We start from the raw sequence: 24393 nt of genomic DNA on the forward strand, positions 1-24393 counted from the left end.
GAGGATATCTTGAATGATGTATAATATCAGAACAATGGACTTTTTTTTAATGATGTGGGGGATCTTGATATATTTGGCAGCAAGGGGACAGAAGACGAAGGAGATAGAGTAAATGTTCAATGGGGTAAGCTCAGAGGGGGTTTCAGAGGATCCAAGAAATAGCAAGGAAGCAAGAAGACAGACTGGAGAAAGGTAGAGTAGGGTAGTAGTGCCAACTGAATAAGGATGAGAGAACAGGAGTGAAAGCAACTAGGATGGGGTTTGCCTCAGCAAACATTGACTCTGAATATAAAATGGGATATTGCTATGGAAATCAACAGCTGACAGGGAAGGTAGCCTTTAGGAACCTGTGAAAATTCCATTATCTCATTCTATCTGTTTATACCAGGGAAATGGAGATTGAAGAGTGATTGTATAGGGAAACTCAAAATTAATAGCTGAATTCATCCTGTGTGAAGCTAAGTCATTTACAGGTACAGACCAACAAATAGGAATGAATCTCAAAGACATGTGGAACTCCAAAGGAGATTTGAAATCTTAGATTGAAATTAAGATCTCAAATTTCCTAAGACTCTCCCTTTCTCAATGGCTCCTGAGTCTTATCTTGAGTCATACTCCTTCTTTTGATTCTTTACCTTCACTTGTATAGTTACTCCAGGAAAATCTCCAAATATTTATTAGGTATAATATAAAGCTTATATCTAAGCTTTCTTAAAAGGCAATGAAAAGGATGAACATTAAAGATAATAAATCAAGATTAAGTATGGAAGAGTATTTATTTCATGGCATAGAAAATGAAGAAGATAGAAAAGATTAGTGGAGACCCTGGAATCAACTTCAAAAGATGCATAAATAGATTAAGTAACCCATAAGTTTCTCTTATTAAGGAATCAGACTTTGGATTGTTATTAACATGCAACATTTTGATAAGTTTCTCATTTCTATGAGATCCTAATATAATTCCAGCAAGATTCACGTTAACCAGTCTTTGGTGAAATTCCCTCTAGACTTCTGAGTCTTTTTCATAAAATATGACCAACTTGCTGTAATTATGTATGTGTGTATCAATGTCTATCAATGTCTATTTCTCTTTTCTCTCTACATTTTTTTTTTTTTTTGCTAAGGCAATTGAGATTAAGTAGCTTGCCTAGGGTCACACAGCTAGGAAGTGTTAAGTGTCTGAGACCACATTTGAACTCAGGTCCTCCTGACTTCAGGGCTGATACTTTATCCACTGGGCCACCTAACTGCCTTTCTACATTCTTATTTAAACATTATGTTATTCAATAGTTTTAATTGTGTCCAACTCTTCATGATCCCATTTGGGTTTTTTGTTTGTTTGATTGATTTTTGTTTTTTGTTTTGTTTTGTTTTGTTTTTGGCAGAGATATTGGAGTGATTTGCCATTTCCATCTTCAGTACGTTTTACAGATGAGAAAACTAAGGCAAATAAGTTTCTGACACCACATTTGAACTCAGGAATGAGTTTTTCTGACTACTAGCCTAGAGTTTTGTGCACTGTATGCATTTCATAATATACCTTTCATTTTTTTTTTTTACCAGTAGTATTCTGGTAGATGTTTAACAACTGGTCCCCTCCCTTCTCTGTCCCTGCCAAATGTATCCATAGAAAAATTTTCAAGTTAATTTGTATTATTAATATTTTTCCATCTTAAATTTAGACATCAACAAAACAACAAATCAAGCCCTGATTTATAATCTTTGCCAATTTCTGAAGTGTAAATGCTCACACTGAAAAATTTAACAATAAGCTCTCAGATCAATTCTAACTCACCAGTACTTCCTTAATCCATCTTCAGCTCCATAGTAAGACCTGGTTTTTCTTTAAGGCTGGATGCTTTTCAGGAAAATCTAGGTATCACTCTTTCTTTGAAAAATCAAGTGCCTAAAATATTCTCTTGAAAACTTAAAAGGTCTCAGTCTTGAGATTTCCCATAAAAAACTTAGAAAATTGTTCTGGAAGATCCTGGATTCTAGAATCTTAGATTCTGGAATCTAGAAACTGCTTGGGGACTTAAAATCCTCCCTCTACTACCAGAAGCACTATTCTCCTAGAATGAATGGACATCTTTACTTCTGCTGGTGATTTTGTGAGAAATCTTTCAGTGATTCAGATATTGTCATTTCTGGGGCTAGGAAAGTTTATTCTTAGGCATATCCCTTTTGGACACATCTAATTGCATGTTTACTTTTGCAATGTGTTTCCAACACATCATGATGCATTTCTCCAGGGAGAAAGGAGAGGGGAAAGAGAAAAATCTATTCTTTCTACCTTCTCCTCTACCCCTTATCTTAGCACTCTGGAAGCAATGAAACAAAAGGAAAATAAGAAAAGATTGAAATGATATTAGGAGTGGTTTGTTGCTCTTTTATATACTGTTGGAAAGGGCTATCTCCTGTGACAATATTCTATCTACCTGCATCCCAGGTAGCCATTCTTCATGAAAATATTGAACATCAGTTATTGAAAACCAAGCAAGGTTTTCTTCTCTATAAGGTGCTAATAAGACTGCCTATTTGTCTCAAAGGGAGAATAATGCTCAAATTGGTTAGCAATATTCTCCTTGTATTTAATTCTATGATTATTGGTCCTTCTAGTGGATCACTTAGTTACTGGGTTTACTCTTTTTGTCATAAGTTGAAAAGTAACCAAAATTTATATTTCTGACCACCTTACTTTAAAGAAGTGTTGAATTAGAATTTTTAGCTTTTTGTTGTGTATCATAGATTCCTTTGCACTCTGTTGAAGCCTATGGACTTCTCCGAATAATGCTACTCTAAATGCCTAAAATAAAATGCATAGGATTATAAAGGAAACCAATTACATTGAATTATAGTCTTTGATACACATTCATATACACACATATTTTATATGAAAGAGAGAGAGAGACAGAGAGAGAGAGAGAGAGAGAGAGAGAGAGAGAGAGAGAGGAGAGAGACAGAGAGAGAGACAGAGAGAGAGAGACAGAGAGAGAGACAGAGAGAGAGAGAGAGAGAGAGAGAGAGAGAGAGAGAGAGAGAGAGAGAGAGAAAGAGACAGAGAGCCAGAGAGAGAGAGAGAGAGAGAGAGAGAGAGAGAGAGAGAGAGAGAGAGAGAGAGAAAGAGACAGAGAACCAGAGAGAGAGAGAGAGAGAGAGAGAATTTGTGGATCCAGATTCATGATCCAGGCAAGAATCCAAGTTCTAAATGATTTCCCAATCATTAAGGGCAAAACTGATCAAACATATGGTGTTTTTTTATGAGACACAATATATAACTTGTAGTAGTTTTTTTGCACATGGCTCATAATACAAAGGTATCTGGGTGTAACAGGGAATAGAGCACTGAGTTTAGAATAAGGAAAAGTCATCTTCCTGAGTTCGACCTGGCTTCAGGCACTATGTGACCTTGGACACTTGACCCTATTTGCCTCAGTTTCCTCAAATGAGCAAAAGAAGGAAATGGCAAACCATTCCATTATCTATGCCAAGAAATTACCAAATAGGGCATCAACAATAGTATGCAAGTGAAAGAACTGAAAAACATAAAATATATAGTCTGAAATAGTAAATGGAGAACTGTCCTTATAGTCAGGAAGATTGGCATTCAAGTCTCAATTCTGACACTATCTTGACTGTGTGACTGCCGGCAAATCCTGTGAGCCCTGAATGTTAGATAATTCTTTACAACTGTAAATTGTAAAAAAAAAGTTGTCCACCTGTACCAGTAGAGGGAATGTATTCATTGTGGAGATGCTTATACCATTCACAGACCCAGGTTCTATTCTCATCCTGATGCTATTCATATTTTCCTTATAAATAATAAAAGACTTAGACCCAGAATAGATGGAATATTGTGGCCTGGCTTGGCTGTGTATACCTAGCCATCTTTGTGTCATCTGTTTAGTCCTGTGAATCATATAACTGGTGTAGAAATACTAGCTATGGAAAGAAGAGAATCTTAAGGCTCAGTTATAGCTTATCTTGTCTGATGCATTATAGAAAATAGACTCCCTTTGTCTTCTGAGGTAGAAATGAATTAAATCTCTTTGTTTCCTTAAAAAATACAGCCCTTGGGTTCCCCTCCTTTAATTGTCTGAGTTTGATGAGCTGAGGGAACAAGGGGAGGGCAATTAGATATAGAGACTCTCACACATTTAACAGCTTTTATAAAGAAAGAAAATTAGACAATTTGTAGAAAATTAACTGAGTGATATAAAATTTTTAATATTCAAAGTTCCCTACTCTCTTCCCCTTGGGGAATTTTGAAATAAAAGTGTCCAGATTAATAATTACAAATCAAATACAATCAAATAAACTCATTCAATGTGACTTAAGAAATAACAATTACATTATTTGTTATTGTGGCCATTTTAAGAATAGATCTTAATTACTCATTAATAGCATGATCAACACCACTTTGTTGAATGAGAAGATGGCTTGGCTTAGATGGAAGAATCAAATTGCTATGCCTCATTTTGGAAGCTGAAATTTATAGTTTAAAATATTTTTATTACTGTACCAGTAGAAGTTTTAGTTTGTGATTTGCTCAGATAGGAAATGCATTAATAAGAATTTGTTACCTTACTGAACTAATGCATTAGTCTATCAACTCATCTAGAATCATGCCTTGTATGTACTATTCATTTAACAAGAGCCAAATGGGATTAAGTGACTCCTCTTGCTTCTATATGCTCTCCCACTTCAATCTTTCTTATCAATGTCTGAATAATTTTAATTGTGCATAGAAATGGGCACTGTTCTCCTCTGCTCTAAAATTTTATCCTTTGAGGGAAGTATCAAATCATTAAGCATTCAAAGGACCAGCACTATCTTTTGCCTCTTTGCCTTTCCAACAATATCTCATTCTCTTCTCTGATAGTGAATGTTGCAGCCATTTACCTTGTTTCCTGAATAAATTGTACCTGAATAAATTATATTTTGCCATTTCTTATAATATTGCCATTTCTCCACTTTTTTCTATTGAATTCCTATCCTTTCTTCAAAGTCTGCCTCACACAACTCCTTCCCTAAGTAATAATAGAATCTAAGAATTTTAGTATTCAAAGAGAACTTAGTCCAATCCATTTATATTATAGAGGAAGGGAACTGAGGCTCAGAGAAAGGAAAGGATTTTTTCAAGATACATTATATGAAATGGACTTAGTATACACACTGAACTAGTGAGTGATTGAATTGAAACTAAAACTCCAGTGACCTGACACAATCCAGGATTTTTCTAATACTTTCACTGTTTGAAACATTAAACACTAAATTGACCAGGGTATACAACTTCAATCTCAATAGCAGCCCTTTGAGTTGCACTTAATAATTTGTTTGATGGAAGTGAAATCCTGATCTTCTGATAGATCTTAGTGCTCTTTTGACCCATTCTTTCTATTGTATGAAAGAAGGGTTTTCTAAGGATAAATTGCCCACTGGTCACATTAAACTATCAATTACACAAAAATAAATTTATCAGTGATTTTCCCAAGCTCTTAATTCATACTCCCTAGTAATCCATCTTTGTAAATAAAGCTATTTCTAAAAGAAAGAAGCCACCAGGTGATAGAAAATAATCTCTTTGTTGTTTTGTTTTATTTCCTTTTTTAATAGAGTGAAATAATGGTAATGATAATCCAATAATAATAACACGACCTATAATTATACAATTTAAGACATACAAAGCATTTTCAATGGTTCATTGAAGTTGGTGGAAAACAGTATCTTTCCTTTATCAGAGAGATGGATTGACTTATCTAAGGCCACAGAGATAATAGAGTCAGACAGAGTCAGAGTTCATTCTCAGCTCTCTCAGACTCAAATCTACCTTTATGATCCTTATGTTGCATTACATGGACAGTCTGACCAATGGCTGCTAACACTATCCACTATCCATTAAGTCCCAAACTAGGAAACAGTATAGCATAGCTCATTTGGATAAATGCTATAAGCATGGCTTTTGGACAAAGCATTCTGGGAAGGAGCCAACCTTTGTTTCCTTTTTATGCATCTTTTTTTCCATCCCTAGGGCTGTTCTTCTCCTTCTCTACCTCATCCTGTGGCTTTTTCAGTCAGTTATCAAATAGTGTTTAATATGAGTGGTTTTAGGTATCAAGCATCTTCATACTTTCCCATTTCTTCATCAAAAATAGCTTTCATGAAATATATATTAGTAATTAACAACATTGTTTAATTGTAGATCATCCTTATCTCCTCACTCGTCTCTATTGTGAATTTTCTACTATCCCTATCAATTCTACTTCTGTGGTATCTCTTACATCTGTTCCTACTTATGTAGCCATTTTAAACAGCCTTTCTTGTCATTGTAATAGCAACTTAATTAAGATACATGTCTTTCATCTCTCTTCTTCAACTTACCTTCATATAACTATCAAATTAATCTAATTTGGAAGTTTGTCATTATCCTGCTCAAAATGCATCAATGACTCCCTATTGTCTTTAGGATAAAATACAATCCTCTTTACCTGGAGTTTAATGTCCTTCACAATACGATCCTAAACTACCTTTATTGTCATATTGTACATTGCTCTTATTAATACATTCTATATTCCAGCCTAAGAACATGAGTCCTTTTCTCATCTCCCTTCTTATACTTAGGCAGCTAGATGGCACAGAGGATGGTATTCTGAGCCTAGAGGTCAAATCTAGCCTCAAAAACTGTGTAAATATAGTTAAGTCATTGAACCTCTTTTTACCTCACTTTACTCAACTGTAAAATGGGCATTGTAACAGCACCTATCTCCCAAAGTTATTGTGAAGATCAACTGAGATAATATTTGTAAAGCACTTAACAGTGATGGGCATGTAGTAGGCACTATATATATATATATATATATATATATATATATATATATATATATATATATATATATATATATATATGTATATATATATATATATATATGCTTTTTCATTTCCTTTTGACCCTCAGACATTCTTCCTTCTAATGCCTCCCCCCCTCAAAAGAATAAGCTAATATGATGATGTGGATTCATGAGAGAAGTCTGTGGTCTCAAAGAGAAGATAAACCAACCTTTTCCAAAAAAGAATTCTAGATTCCTTCCAATCCCCCATGCACTCTTACCTTAGATAGAAAAGATCCCAGATATACAACAAACATCCCTTCTTCTCCTATTCCTGCCATTAACCAATTAATATCTTCCCTCAAAAGGTTTACATTATCTTTCCTCTCTTCCAGACTGAAAGAATAAAAACTCAGGCATAATCATTCTAGGGGTTAACACAATTTAAATTCAGGACCTTGGCAACATGGTGGGGAAAGACCAAGGGAATGGGTAGTGATACTCTAGAAAGCATCATGGGCTTCCAATTAGGAGCCTGAGTTCCAATTCTTCATTTACATTACTTAACCTCATTGAGCCTCAGTTTCTTCATCTATAAAATGGTAATAGCAACATTTGCAATACCCATCTCACCCAAAGGCCATTCTCTTTTGCAAAGGGTAGGTTTTTTTAGGATAAGAGGTTACAGACAAAATAACGAGATACAAGAGACACCAGGAATGGTAAATATAAAACAGAGATAGGTGAGCATATAATTAGAAAGCAAAAGAGGATTAACAATTAACAGTGGAAAAGACAGATTCCCTAGTGGAACTCACAATTAACCAGGAAAAAGGGAATACACAGTGATGTGGGAGTATGCCTTTAACTGACAGGCTAAATCCATGGAAGAGTTTAGCACCCTGAAAGAGTTAGTTAGCTATAAGGAGAAAGACACCATGAGGCACAGTGGGGGATGAGAGGAAAAACACCATGACATACAAGGGATGAGTGAGAAGAAAGACACCACAAGGCAAAATGCCGTGTAGTACTGACTCAAAAGAAATTTAGCAAAGATGGCATGAGCCATGGACATGAGACATGGATTTATAGAAGAAATTTAATTTCAGGAATTTTACATAACTTGGATTTCTCTCTGAACATTGTAAAGTAGGGGTTACCCATGACCTCCATGGAAGAATGAGACTATAAGATTAAACTGATCCCTATCAGTTTATCCATGCTTGCCTCTGGGAATAATTTTATTGGTATTGTTGAGATTCTGGAGGGGGGACCCCAAAAGTTCCTCAGACCTGTGCCACGAAGTGTCTCAAAAGAATTTGCAGGCTTGAATCCATCTCCTAGTCAAGGGACAAAGTTTTATTGAAAATAATGGCACACAAAATGTTTGTGGCAGCTCTTTTCGTAGTGGCTAGAAATTGGAAGATGAATGGATGTCCATCAATTGGAGAACGGTTGGGTAAATTATGGTATATGAAGGTTATGGAATATTATTGCTCTGTAAGAAATGACCAGCAGGATGAATACAGAGAGACTTGGAGAGACTTACATCAACTGATGCTGAGTGAAATGAATAGAACCAGAAGATCACTGTACACTTCAATGTTGTATGAAGATGTATTCTGATGGAAGTGGATATCTTCAACATAAAGAAGATCCAACTCATTTCCAGTTGATCAATGATGGACAGTAACAACTACACCCAGAGAAGGAACACTGGGAATTGAATGTAAACTGTTAGCACTATTGTCTATCTACCCAGGTTACTTACATCTTCGGAATCTAATACTTAATGTGCAACAAGAAAATGGTATTTACACACATATATTGTATCTAGGTTATACTGTAACATATGTAAAATGTATGGGATTGCCTGTCATCAAGGGGAAGGAGGAGAGGGAGGGAGGGGACAATTTGGGAAAATGAATACAAGGGATAATGTTTAAAAAAATTTACTCATGCATATATACTGTCAAAAAAATTATAAATAAATAAAAGAAAAAAAAAAAGAAAAGAATGGCACACCATTACAAAGCAAACTGAATTTTAAGGGAATCCAGTAAAGAAACAGAACCAAGGAGAGTCATTTTATCCAGCTTCTACCATAGATATGCTAATTCCATAGCTCAAGGGAAGAGCTAGGGAATAATCTCCTGATGAATTGAGGGTGGTATCTGAAATTTGATTATCACTGTCAGTGGCCCTCAAACTTTTTAAATAGGGGGCTAGTTCACTGTCCCTCAGATTGTTGGAGGGCCGGACTAGAGTAAAAACAAAAACAAAAACTCACACTCTGTCTCTGTTATGCCACAGTTTTCTTGAGCTGTTCTATCTCAGTTTCCCTGCACTAGTTTCCCTTATTGTCCTGACTGAGTTTCCCTGAATTGTTCTATCTCAGTTTCCTTAAGTGTTCTGCCTCAGTCCCTTAAGTAGTAACCCCCCCCCCCCTTGGTTCATTAAGACTGAGGACCATTTGCTCTAAGGTTATAAATTGTCAATGGGAGATGAGGAGCAGATCAGACTTTCTAACTCCTAGCTCCTTCTGCCCCCCAAAATTTATGACACTGCCCCTCTAAAATATTCCAAAAGATAAGACTATCTTGGATACTTCCCTGACATTTTACTTCTATTTATTTGAATTTCCTGACTCTAGCTTTTTGTAAGAATTTATTGCTTTCCCCATCCTGCCAAAAAACCAAATGGGTTCTAACTTTTCCTGCTCTTCTTCTTTTCTTTGTTTGAAAAACTATAAAAGTGTTTATCATTCCCCCATTCATTACTGGATACTTTGAGACAAGAGTCCTGTCCAGTCAATTAAACTCTCCAATTAATAAAATATTAAAAACTCTCTAATCTCTATCTTGACTCAGTTTCACTGGCATTATATCTCCACCCCTCAGTCTAATGAAGGAAAGGAAAGGGGGAACCCCATTTCTCGGCACATAGATAATCCCATGAGGCGCAGTGTCCCTTGTAAAATGAATTTACAGGCCCGAAAACCTAGATTGATAAATAAAAGGTTTATTGTAGAAATCTGGAAGTAAAGCTCAGTTAGAAAGACGCCAGGGCCAAAGGTGGCCACTGGCAGGCAGGGACCCTTACATGGCTAGAAGGATACCATGTGTTGGCTGGGAGGGCTCCTGCAATGAGGGATGGGCAGTACTCCTAAATCCAAAAGATGATGGGCAGTACTCCTAAATTTTCGGGGGGCTTTTCAGTTAGCTCAGATCAGGTGAGGGCTGGGGGAAGCTGAGCTGAGGGTGGGGTCTGGGCCCAGATATTCAAAGGGGGCCTTTGACCAGGATTTGTGAATCAAGGTCAGTCATGGGTTGGGCAATTAGAAAGGAATCTTAAAGGGACCCCAACCCTCATCAAGTCCATTTGCTATAGCCTGGTGGCCCCATAAATGTCCTCAGTGGCTGCATCTGGCACAAGGGCCATAGTTTGAGAACCCTTGGACCACATCATCAGTCAGCAATGCACTGAGAAATAGTCTATTCAGAATTAGACAGATTGGGCATGGGAGTTTCCTGACACAGACTCCCAAAACTAGAAGATTTAGAGTTATTGACATTGCTCCAAGATCAGGGAACCTCAAAATCATATTACATAAGTATTTCAGGCTCTCTCTGTAAATCTCACCTAGTAAACCAAGACCTCACCACTAACTAGTAATGTCCTTCTTTTAATAATATAATCTCTTTGCAAGCTCCTGTCTTTTGTATAAGTATTCCTAGTACATAACACATAGTAGGTGCTTAACAAATGCTATCTCAATCAATGAAGAACAAAATGTTGCATAGGTCAACTGGCAACATCCAAGCTTCCCAATTTTGTATTCCTTACTTTGCCTCTTAGCATAGTCTCCCTCCCCATTCCTACCCACCCCTAAAAGTGCAGTGCATATAAAAGTACCAATTAATTAGGGCAAGTGATTTCAACAAGTCTGCTTTATGAAGAGAATATAATTAGATTGCTATGATTACAAAGAAAAACCCAGCTCAGAGTCTCAGAAGAATTTTAGTCTTTCCCACAGAGAAAACAGCAGATTTCTTTGCCTCCTAAATATAATTCCAGACCTGTCTCCCACAAGGTAATGGGATTGCCTTGTTTATGTCGGATGTGAGATTGCTTGAAGGAGGTGATCGATGAACAAAGCCCCTTCACAACAGCAAGGTTAGACCTGGTTCTCACAGAACAGAAATAAAGTGCAGGGACAGAAATGCCCTTTGCATTTTAAAAGGATGAGAGAAAGCAGTTTTGTTAGGCTGTATTTATCTGGGACCACCACTTCAATTTACTGGAGGGCAATGAGTCTTGGGAGCTACCTTTTCAACAGAAATCAACAAACAATCAGAGATGTTTACTTCAGTCATTAAAAATGCTCCCATTTCACATTCCTGCCCTTCATGCTCTGGTCCATTTGATGTAGCCTAACCTCCATATTCCATCTCCTGTCTCAGTGCTTTCAAGCTTGAAGTACAATCTTTTTTCATTTATATTTCCCAGAATCCTTATATTCCTGCAAAGTTCCATTCAAGTACCACTTCCTCCAGGTATCCTTCCTTGATATTTTCAGTGTTCTCTCTCTTTTCATGTGTGTATGTGTATGTGTGTGTGTGTGTGTGTGTGTGTGTATGTGTGTGTGTGTGTGTATGTGTGTGTGTCTTTCTTTTTTCCCCCTCTGTTTCTCTATCTCTGTCTGTCTCTCTTTTCAATGGCTCTTCTGTTTCTATTCCATTTATGTGCATGAATGTTGTATTTCTTTAAAAGAATGCACATTTCTTGAAAGCAAGGTGCCATTTTCTATTTTGCCTTGGCATTTTCAGAGACTAAATTAACTTCTTGGACATGGTAGTCATTAATTAAGATTAACTAAATTGATTTTAAATACTTAGCTATACTTCAGACACCACCTTAACAACTAGCTTTGGATCATATTAGAAAGTGTTTGTGTGTACTTGGGGTCACAAGGTCACTATGTATTTGCCTGAGGCAAGTCCCATAAATAGTCTGGGGATCATTTTCCTCAAATGGCCAAAAGATGCTATTATCATAGGATTATAGATTTAAATCCTTGAAAGGATGTTAAAGTTCATCTAATTCAACCTCCTCATTTTACAGATGAAGAAACTGAGGTTTAAAAAGAATAAGTTAATTGCTCAAGTAAGTGATGGGCTAGGTTTAGTACCCAGGTCAAAGTCCCTTCTAGCTATAAAATAATTGAAAAAAGGATAGAAAGTTAGCTGATGAGACACAGATTTCCAGGTTAGAATGAGAAAATCTAGTCCAGCACTCTTCATTTATTCTATTTTGAATTTATAACTTGAATATTAGAATGTGTCAATAAAAGCAAAATGATATATAAATTAAAATAACAAAAGAAAAAAAATGCCATATAAAATTCTATTATTAGATAAAGGCCTTAGATAAAATTGGCACTTATACCAAAACTTTTATAGAAATACAAGAATGAGAAAGTTCTTTCTTAAAGTGATATTTAGATGGACTTGAGAGTTCATCAGTGTGGGTACTTCTTCCAACTATTATAGCTTTAAAGGAAAAGAAATGGTGTCCCAGAGATTTGAAGTGGTTGGTACCTAGGGGGAAAGCAATAGATCTAGGCCTTGAAATCAAGTTTTCTTTCTCCTTCATCATGGTGCTTCTATTGATTTAAGTAAACATATGAATTATGCTTGTGAAAACGGGTGTTCCCCAATACTTTCCAGACAGTTTAATTTTATTTAAAAACTTTTCTCCCTCTCGAATTATTTAGAATTATTGGGAATAATTGGATTTGGGGCAGTGGTATTGAGTTTAAGTTATATAGTTCTGTTGTTTATGCTGTTCAAATTCCTCAGATAATTTGAACTACACTCAATTATGGGTCTCATCTATTTGCATAGTTTCAGTCATAACTTATATGTGGATGACTCCCAAATTATTATTCCCTTGTTATTCTCATCATTATTCTTATAGCTCTCCTGAGCAAGAGTCTCCCATTCCCAACTCCTTTTGAGCACTTCTATTTTAGGGCTTCCCTAACACCAAAAATTTATCCTCTGAAACTGAAAAGGTCATCTTCTCTTCCAAAAAGATTGTTTACCTTACTGATATCCCTAAATTTGTGAATGTTCCTTATAGATAACATCATAGTCACCCACATTCAAAGCTTCAAAGTCATCCTGATTGTTCTTTTATTTCTGCCCTCCGAATCCCAAACAGGGAAGCAAAATGTTGATTGACTCTTCAATAGATTTTAAGTTCCTTAAAGATAGGAATTAATTTTTTTTAAATTTTCATATTCCTGGAATAATTCCCACCATGCAATAAGTATATAATAAATGCTCTCTCAGACTTGGTGGATATGTTGTTTAGTTTTGCTAAATTATTTTGCTTTCTTTTTTTTTCTATAAAAATCTCTTTGTTATAAGACATGGTATCTTAGATGGAGAGATGATATAATGGGAAATGGAAATGATAGAAAAATGGAATTATTTTAAAAAATGAAAAAGTTGTTATCACACTTGGGTGCCTAAGTATGAGAAAAAGAACAGCCATTGATCAGAGATAAATATGATGCCTTCTTAGGCAATGGGTCAATTATTATTTTATTAAGCACTTATTATATACCAGTCATTGTGCTAAATTCTGGTGTTTCAAAGAAAAGGAAAAATTTAGCCCCTACGCTTAAATAGAATAACTGGGAAGAGAAGATGCTAATAAAGGTACATAAAAAATAAATGCAATGCAAATGGACAGTGACCTAGAGAGAAAACATTGGCAATAGGTGTGGAGTAAGAATGGCATTTCATAAAAAATGACACTTAGTCTTGATCTTAAAATAAGTCTTTCTTCTCCGAACTAAAAACATATTATTTCCTAAAATCAGTTTATCTCGATAAATATAAACTGGTATAACAAGGGTCATCTTCAAATTTGGGGTTTTCGAGGGTGTGAGGAGACAATTACAATTATACAAATATAGTTTGAACCCCAAGCCAATGTCTTCTTTACCCAAGGACCAAAGAGAAGCAAAAAGCAAACAGGAAAGAATTTAATTTGTACAATGGGAAAGTAAATATTTAAGAAAAAATCATCTAGGGGGAAAATAGTCATGATGGGGCAGGACAAGAGTGGCACAGAGGGCAATTTGTTGGAGATGGCAAGAAAGAGATAATAAGATACAGAGTTCTGAGTCTGTAAGGAATCTTTGAAGTCATCTATTCCTTTTGTTTTATAGATGGAGAAACTGAGGCCCAGAGAGGTTAAATGACTTTTCCCTAGAACTCACAGAAACTAGAGAGCAAATGTCAGAGCTGAGATTCAAACTCAGATCTTGTGATCCTAAATTCAATGTCTGGCTGCTGTGAGAAACTAATTTGAACTAAGGTCAATTAATTGTAATTATAGATATTTTAAAACCACATTTCCTAGAGATAATCATATATCATGAAGAATTCTTTCTCATAATTTTTAACAGCTTCAATATTATTCAATATTCAATATTTTATGAATGAATATACTGAGACAGAAAGGCAAGTTAGTAAGCATCCGAGATCAGACAAGAATTTAAGCTATGATGACTCCAGGTCCGTCACTTTTTTGATTGTGCTACCAGCTTCATTACTAGTAAGTAATTTTGAAGAAGTGCATTTTGGAGTGATGATTTTGATGATGATGTTGATGATTTGTTGTGTGGGTCAAATGAGGTAATATTTGTAAAGCATAACACACTTTATAAACACTGTCACCTTCATTGTCTGAAATAGTTGTTCAATCTTTGATTCATGGGATCAGAAGATCATATATTTAGAATTGATAGATAGTACTCTCATTTCTGACATGGAGAAAATGAAACCCTGACAGATAAAGTGACAAATGAGCTCACATAATTGGTAAATAGAAGAGTATTTTTCAATATTCAAAACAAGTTTTCACTCCAAACCTAGCTCTCTTTTCAATTTATTTTAATAGTTTAATGGTGGTATTTTTTCTTATTAGCAACATTATTTGATGAATATTTTGATAGTTGGATCTATGATCTCACTGGTTGGACATACCTATTCAGTAATAGTGATGGAAAACCATTTCTTCTTATGAAATTCTTGACCATGCCTTCACTAAATCCACAGAGGAACTAAATAATGTTCTGGAAGTTCCTCTTTGAATCTTTTGCTATGTTGATGAAACAGCAGAGATCTTAGCTCTGTTATCACTGACCCACCTCCTTCATAGCTACCTATGTTCTTGATTTCATATCTCTTCTCTTGTATATGTCAGTCCTTGTATATGGCACTCCTATACAACAAGATACATCCTCTTTATAAAATATTTCAATAACTGAAGTGGATCTGATATCATCAGAGTGGGAATTGCCACCACTGTAACCCTTCTTTGACTTGTTTCAGAAGGTAGAAGTCTTTTCCAAATTTATCATATTGTGACCAACATAGTAGCAAACCTCTTTATATTCACTTGTATTAGTCTCAATAGCCAAGAATCCATGGCTGTTCCTATAGTCCAAAGATGTTTTTTTCCAGTGTTGAATACCTAATTTCCTTCATGACTTAGCTTAAGTGTCACCTTCTTCAAAAGCCATTTTCGTGTATTCTATTCCCCCCAATCCCTCCTTTCCCCAATCTGCTAGAACCTTCCCACAATAACTCCTTGAAGGCTAGGACTATTTTACTTTTTGTGTATGCTATGTGTCTAGCACATAGCAAAGTGCTTAAAATATTTATTGACTGAATGATATTCTGTTGGTAACACCCCTAAGAACCCAGTTATCTGAGGAAGAAACAGGGAACTTCTGAAGAAGATTTACAGCATAATCAGGTTAACATGCTCACTTGGCTAGATAGAAAAGTTATGACCCATAATAATATTCTTAGCAATATGTCATCAAATGGATGAAGCTACTCCAAAACAGCTTAAGGATTTTTTTAAAAATATGAGGCTGATACAGTACAGGAAAGGATAATGTGAAGAAAAAAATTGAACCTACTCTGTAATCTCTTGTAGGCAAAAGTACAGAATCATGCCCAAGGGGATGAAGCTTTTGGGGGCTCCCTTCCTAACCCTGATCACCTGCCTGCCCCTCTGATCTGATTATCTATTCAAGTAGTCTTACAGGCAAACAGATTCCACAGACTGGGTCCCATGGACAAGGATTAGGTATATGAAGGAAATTTTGTCAACATTCAGCCTGGAAGGCAAAGCTTTCTTACTACATTCTCTATACTAATACTTCCAGGTACATCTAGCCTGCCAAAACAACATTAAGACCCATGAACCTTCATCTGCTATATAGGTATACTCCTGGAACCATTGATCTTGCAGTCTACCCTCTTATTGCGTTATCAGTCCTACTTAGGATATGAACTCATTAAGAGCAGGATCTCTCATCCTTTTCTACTAGAACACCTAATAGCTTAATAAATGTTTTTAAAATTATCTGTTTGTTCACTCATTTATTCACTCTTTTGTTCATTCAGAGATTTAAAAAATTAAGTTATAGAGATCTAGTGTAATCTCAAACTAAGATTTTGGCTCTGATGGAGGTGAAAGGCAGGGGAGAAAGGTTGATTGGATTTCTAAAGGCATAGATACAATAAGCCTCACAAATAGCAAAGTGCTAATCTTTACTAAGAAAAATTGGAGTTGTCCCATCATCATAGGTGGCTGAGAAATATATTGTTTTCAATGGTTTTGAGCCATTAGGCAGGCAGCTGCAAAGCCCCTTCCTAGTCTTATTGCTGGGTTGGCTATTAACATTATTTACTATGGTTCTCTTACCACTGGAGCAAACCTGAACATAAAGGACTTGGGAGAAAATGATGAGGTTAGGATTATAGCCTAGGAAACTCCCTGAGGCCTTATAAATGTGACAAGCTCTTTGAAATATAGGCCATCTCTATGCTTATATAGGGTAGAACCAGATGTGACTGAAAGAATTAGGAGTTTTAATTCCCTGCTGCTTGTTATGACAGTCCCCCAAGAGATAGGACTTGTGTTTCTATGCCTGATATGGCCCTGTAGCCTTGAGAGTGACAGATAGGAAGGGCTAGAATCAGTGGGAGCAGAATGGGATTGAAGAAAGAGCCCTGCATTTAGCTTCAGAGAAACTGACTCCAAAGTCCATTTGTTGTTATTTAGTCATGTACAACTCTTCCTAACCCTAATTGGGGATTTTTGACAATGATACTGGAGTGATTTATCATTTCTTTTTTGGCTCACTTTACAGATGAGGAAATTGAGGCAAACAGGATTAAATGACTTGCCTAGGGTCACACAGCTAGTAAATGTTTGAACCCAGATTTGAACTCACAAAGATTAGTCTTTCTGATTTCTATCCACTATGCCAATCTAGTCACCCAGTATTTATCACCTAAACTACTAATTAATTAGGGCAGCTAGATGACATAGTAAATAGAGTTCTGAGCCTAGAATAAGGAAGAATGAAATTCAAATTCAGCCTGAGACATTAATGATTGTGTAATCTGGATAAATAACTTCACCTCTGTTTACCTTAGTCTCCTCATCTGTACAATGTTGTAATAATAGCACTTACCTTCCAGGATTATTGTGAGGATCATAAGAGATAATAATTATAAAGTATCACAGAGTCTGCCACATATTAAGTGCTTATTAATGTTATTATACTATTATTACGTAATGTATATTATTATATATTATTAGGAAAGTCTCTCTGGGTCTCTGACTTTTCCTTTGCAAAATGGAGGGGCTCAATCAAGTGAGATTGAATGATCCTTCCCACTGTGAATTCTATGAAATTCTATGTAGAAAAAAACCATTGACTCTGGGATCAGAGAAACTGGACCCAAATCTTATAGTTGGTATTTAGTATCTGTGAAACTCTGGGAAATTTCCAAACTTCTCTGAATCTCGAGATGCTGGAAAATGAAGGGGTTGAACTTTGCTGTTATTTAGTCATTTTTTTTCAGTGTGTCCATCTCTTCATGACCTGATTTGAGGTTCTTGTAACAATGGTTTGCCATTTTCTTCTCCAGCTCATTTTGCATATGAGGGTAAATTAACTTGCCCAGGGTCACACAATTATTCTGTAGCTGAGGCCAGATTTTAACTCACAATGATAATTCAAAACCCAGTGCTAGGTGACTCTGAAGCTATGAAATTTTTATCTTAAATTCTCAGTTGAGTTTAGAATGCAATCCCAAATATATTCAGTAAATAGTCCATATAGAGATATATGACCACGACATGAAGCACTCTATGGGAAATGGAGGTTTCCATTGGCCCCACAGAACAAATTTGAATCTTGTGAATCCAAGAATAGTTATATAACCTCTGTAAGCTTCCAGCTCACACATGCTTCTTCAGTGTAATCTAGTGTGATCTGACTTTGGAGAGAAAGATTATAATTCTGTTTGACTTAAGAGGTTCCATCTATTATGTGAAAGGAGATTCTTAGCAAAGGTAATACCACTGGTAATAGCCCCAGAACATTTTCTTTTGTGATTGTTCTTCCTAAATGAGTGGAATTACTTGGTCATTTCTTAGAAAATACATTTTTGCTGGAGATAACAACACTATTGAAGCCAAATAGCAATGCATAATGACTGTACACTTGACAAAGTCAAGCTGAGAAAAGTAACAAGATGTCAGCTTGTCTCCCAGGATTTAGATCTTGAAAATAACATTTAGAGAACATTGAATCCACATTTATTTTACAACTAGAGAAACTAAGGCACAGTAAGGGAAAATGACTTGCCAAAGGTCTATAGAAAGTAAGTGATAGAGGCCAGGTGCTGACCAATAAACTCTTGGATCAAAGTCAGACTCTTTGCTATATTGAGGAGGGCATTCTGCCTCACAAGGGTCTGTTTTTAAATTGCCTTTCTTGTTTACCTTAAGTTTGCTGCAAAAACTACATGGCTGGCTCAAGGGGATCCAGGGCTAGGAGGACAGCAGCTGTACACATTTCATCTCCTCTTCAGCAAGGGAAATGAAACTAATATAGTAGCAGTAGGAGGAAGAGAATTTAATACATCCCTTACATTTCATTCTATAAAACCAATTTGGTCTCCCTTTTGTCTGTCTCTGATTGTTTCTGTCTCTTTCTCTGTCATTCTTTCTGTTTCTCACTGTCTTTCATTATGAGAGCAAAACAATTCTGTAGCTACATCAAGATGATACTAAAACATCTGGACAGGAACCTCAATTATCTGGTAGCACATGATGAAAAGGAAGAGGAGTTAGACTAATTCTGTTTTGTTTTGAGAGTGGCAGAACAAAGAAGGATGGTTAGATGTTGTAGGGAGGAAAATCTGGGCTCAATTCAGGGACAAACTTTCTAATAATTTAATCTATCTAGTGTTGGATTACTGGAAGTCTCTGAGGGATGATCATTTGTCAGATGTATAAAGAGAAGGTGTTTTTGTTCAGGTTGTGATTGACGTAGAGGAACCATTTTATATATAAATTGTTTTAAATTAACAGACAATCTGTTCCCCTCCCAACCTTGCTTATAGGTAATATTTATTTGACTCTTTAATATTTGCAAAGTGCTTTAATATATCTTCAGGCCCAACACTTTAGCTACTGAATCATATAAGTACTTCTGTAGTCTTGAGAGTTTGTAGGCAAGCACCTTCCAGTAAGCATGAAGGACCCTTAGAGGGGTGGCCTAGGTATGTACATTTGACACACTCTAACAAAACTCCTTGACCAGTGGCTTAACTTAGTAGTACATGATAGCCAAATTACACACTTCCCTATTGGTAAATTAATCAATTGATTCATTGATTTGATGATAGTTTATTTTCCTACAGGTTTACAGAAAACAGAGGACAAAGTAAGATGGCCCCATAGCCCTCCTTCTCCTCTCTCCCTCTTCCTCTCCTTCCTTCCCCCCACCTCTCTCTCTTTCTCTCTCTTCCACCAACCTTCTCTCTCCCCTTTCTCTTACAACCCAATCCTCCTCATAAAGATTACTTTGATTTTAGCCACCCTCCCTTTTATTAACTACTCTCTTATCTTTTTCCTCTTCTATTTCCCTATTGGGAAAATTACATTTCTATATACAACTTTGATGTGTTTGTATTCTTCCCTCTTTGAACTAATTCTGACGAGAGTTATTCAAACATTGCCTATCACCCCTCCTTTCTCTCTCCATTATGAAACCTCTTTTTTGTATACTTCTTTGATATGAGAAAAATTTCCCCATTCTGCTTTTCCCTTTCCTCTTCTTGTAGTGCATCCCTTTATTAAAAAAGCAAAAAAAATACATTAGTCATGAATAATAAAGAATAAGTAACATAACAAAAGGTATAGTGAAAGAAAGACTGGCTTTGGAATTGAAATTTGGATTCAAATGCCATATCTGTTATTAGCTGTGAACTCTAGAAAAGTTGTTTTATACTCTAAAGTGAAATTTTCTCATTCATAAAATGGGGGATTATATTTCCATGATATGTTATAAGCTTTAAATCTTAAGATTATAAATCACATACAGGTCATACCTGTAAAAAAAAAAAAAGAAAAGAAAAAGAAGTTCTTTTAAAAGGATTTTCGTTCTTCTTTTACTATTGGGCCAATTTAATTTTTTTTAGTGTTATTTTCTTTAGTATTTTTGTCTCTCTCTTTTTTTTTTTTTTTACCAAAGATTTTATTACCTAATTTTTGGATTTATTTGAGTTCTTTCAGTTATCCACTAATAAATCTTCAGCAAGTGTGGTAAACCTTAATAAATAGCAGGCAGCTATTGCTATGAATCAGGCTGGGACTCTACATCATGCTAAGAAGTCCCAATCTTCTGGTTTCTGTTACAACAATTATAATGTTTTCATTATCCTAAAGAACTGTTTATGTACCCCCAGAAAGTACTGTTCATTGATATTAACATTCATCATGGCAATGTCTTGGAAGAAGCTTTTTCCACCACAAATTGGATCATGATCATGATAGTGTCCTTTCACAAGTACAGAAAACACATCTGACGTATGGAACACTGAGGCTAGCAAAATTGAATAATACACTGTCAACTACTCACATTTAGATCGTATTGATCATGAAACTTATGAACACATCATGAAACCAGTGATATCTGAAGTAATGGAGACATTTTAGACCAATGCAGTGATCTTGAAGTGTGGTTTTGATTTCCAGCCTGGAAACCAATTAGGTTTTTTTAAGCTTAGCATCAAAGGGCATATCAAGTGTGTAAAATCTTTCAAGAGCTTCAATCTATGCATGCTGATGCTGGGAGGATGTAACTACCCCCTACCATCCACAACATAGGCAGATGCTGAACATGTGAGACAAGGGTGATTTGGACATAGATCCCCAATGAACTTCTCTATAATTATTATTTTGAGTATTTTGGATCATCCCAAAGAATATTTGGAAAAGATCAAGCAGAGGTTACCTGAGACCCAATGGATATTACTTCATGTCCCTGGTGTCCAGATGCCGCCCATTTCTAAGGAGGGATACAGGAGGACAGTGGAGATAAGGATGACAAAGCTCCTGACAAATGTATTTCTTTTTTTTTTTTTTTTTTTTTTTTTGAGGCTGGGGTTAAGTGACTTGCCCAGGGTCACACAGCTAGGAAGTGTTAAGTGTCTGAGACCAGAATTGAACTTGGGTCCTCCTGAATTCAAGGCTGGTGCTCTATCCACTGTGCCACTTAGCTGCCCTCTAACAAATGTATTTCAATATGTTCCTCAGATAAAAGAATTGAATGTGAGGAGGAGTTTTCACTCTCAGACAAGGAAAGTGAGAGTGGTCAAAAGAACTCATTCAACTTTAAGAAAGCCAAGAGGATCAAAGGAAGGGAAAAATTAACAAGCCACAGAGAGGAAAAAAGGAAGAAAAAGAAGAGGAGACAAGAAAGAGAAACCTGAAGCCAAATTGCTGAAGAAGACCAATTCTGCCTGGGATTTCTGGCTTCCTTGCAATCTATTGTCCATATCACCTCACCTTCAGAATGGATATTTTCTACATTTCTCTGTATTTACATATATTTAGACTTGGAATCAGGAGATATGTTTCAATCCCCACCCTGATAGTAGCTATGTAACACTGAATAAATTCCTTCTGGCTAGGTTTGTAAAGGAATTTAGATTCACTGGACCTTTTGTAGTGGCAATGAAAGGAGTACACTGCATCTTTTTATCTGTGGTTATCTGGCATGGTATAAATAAAGGTCCAATACCAAAACAAATTTGTATGAAGAATGTTGATTGAAATCTCAGCTTCACTTGAATGAAATTAACATCTGGGCTTCAATAGCAATATCTATAAAACAAAAATTTTGAACTGATAAAGGGTGCTTAGCCATTTTGGTAGATTTGTTTCAAGGACTCTTTTGGTATTCTAATGAACCATATGGACATTCTCAGAATAATATTTTAAATGCATAAATAAAATGCACATCATTTTAAATGAAACCAATTACCTTGAAATACAATTATCAAAATATTAAAAAAAGAAACAAACATAAAAGTTCATGGATCCCAGGTTAAGAACCAAGGGCTTGTAAAATCTCTTGTACCTGCAGAAGCAAGCAGTCTTATTATGAGCCTAAAAATTGGCTTGAGATATCCAAATCCTGCATTGATTCCTACTACTCTCTCTATGGCAAATGTGTTCCTATATTTTTATGTTTAAGTTTATTTTTTCCTAGGAACCAGGCTCCCTTACCTTTCCTTTCCCTCCCCTTTTGAGATAGGATAGGCATTCTCCCTAGTGCCTGTTTTTTATTCCCACATAACCTACAAGGACATCTCAGAAGGGACAGATCATATAATCAGGCAGGGAACAAATTTATTGGCATTGACACCCAGCCTTGAAGTGATCAGCAAGCTTCTATTTCTGATGATAGATGATGTGTTACACATCACTTCTCTTTCTGAGATAGGATTCACATCCATTTAATTAATAATAGCAGAATTTGCTGATTTATGTATCTTTCCTGATGCCAGAAACAAAAAAGGAATAGGAACCCTCTTCTCTTCATTGGTCTGGTGCTCTTGCCAAACAACAAGTCTAATTAAGAATTAGCACTAGGGCATACAGCTCAGGACCAAGGCCTTTTGGAAATTGACAAATCCCCATTGCAACAAGTGACCTGGGCCGGTTGATGCTGCCCTCGTGGATTGGTACATAAATCAACACATTATGTTGTTGCTAATTAACAGTGTAAGCTTGATCCAAGAAAAAGAAGTCATATTTAGCACACTATCCATCAGACAATAGCAGGGGTAGGCAATGAATGGAAGTGGCCCAGTTCAGCACAGGGCAAAGTTCTATATGTTGATAATTTCGTTTTACAGCAGCATAACTCAAGGGATATTTGGGAGTGGGGAAAACTGAAAAGTGTCCTAATTGGAGCTACTGATTCTTTGGGAACAAGACTGTATGACAGGGCTTTTGATTTCTAACTGATCCAGTGTATTCTCTATAAAGTCTTTTCTTTCATAGGATTTTGAGATTGTGGATTTAAAGTTGGAAGGGATCTAAAAAAATCAAATGAGTCTAACTCTTCTTTTTAAATAGGAAATAATGGAGGCTGAGAGAAAATAAATGATTCACCCACAGTCACATAGCTAGTGAATATTTAAGGCAGGATTATTTCTAACACCTTGTAATTTTTACTTAAGCTCTAAGCATATCCAGCTAGAAGATCTAAAAACCCTTCCTCAATTCCTCTTAATTCTAGTGTTTTCCCTTTGTTAATTATTTCCCATTGATTTAGAATATTCCTTAGTTGTATATATTTATTTATATGTTGTCTTTCCTATTGGATTGTAAACTTCTTAAAGATAGGGACTGCCTTTACCTCTTTTTGTATCTATAGCACTTAGCACAATTCCTGGCACAAAACCGACACTTAATACATGTTTGCTGACTGATTTCAAGCTCTCTGATTCCCCATATGCAGAGTCTTCATGGAAGGTTGCTAATGGATGATAACCTACATGAATGTGAAAACAGCTTGTTCTTTTTCCTTGTTTCTCTTCTTCTTCTTTGTCTTCTTTTTTTTTTAAGTTGAGCTGTACTGCTGAGAATTGAGTTGCCCATAGTTACTTGACCTGCCAGCAGTAGTGCCAAGAATAGCAACAAACCCCCTGACTCCCAGCACTAAAGCAATGATTACTGCTATCACCTTCTTGATTATGAAACTGTGCTTTCTGAAGGTACTAGTGCTATGTGCAAAAATCCAGATCAAAGTGAAAAGCAACTCACATTTGCATGGCACTTTGTGACTTATAAAACACTTTTCTCACAGCGGCCCTATCAGCTAAGGAGGTTGAGCATTATTCTCTGAATATTTAATGTTGTTCATTCTTTTTAATCATGGTAAACTCTTCATGATCTCATTTGGGGTTTTCTTGGCAGAGATACTGGAGTGGTTTGCCGTTTCTCCAGCTCATTTTACACATGAGGAAACTGAGGTAAACAGGGCTGTGACTTGCTCATTGTCACACAAGTACAAAGTGTCTGAGACTACATTTGAACTCAGATCTTCTTGATTCCAGGACTGCTACTTTCTCTACTGTACTACTTAGCTATCCTATCT

At 36.0% G+C, this 24393-nt stretch overlaps 1 long non-coding RNA gene and 1 pseudogene across 1 annotated transcript in view; one reads left to right on the forward strand and one right to left on the reverse strand.

Moving 5' to 3' along the window:
• LOC141553562 (uncharacterized) overlaps window positions 1-24393 on the reverse strand; it is a 140110-nt gene that overhangs the window by 107864 nt on the left and 7853 nt on the right. The window lies entirely within an intron of this gene.
• Window positions 20502-23333, forward strand: LOC141556543 (histone deacetylase 1 pseudogene; annotated as a pseudogene).

Source organism: Sminthopsis crassicaudata, chromosome 2 (assembly GCF_048593235.1).
Source record: "Sminthopsis crassicaudata isolate SCR6 chromosome 2, ASM4859323v1, whole genome shotgun sequence".
NCBI classification, from domain to species: Eukaryota; Metazoa; Chordata; class Mammalia; order Dasyuromorphia; family Dasyuridae; genus Sminthopsis; species Sminthopsis crassicaudata.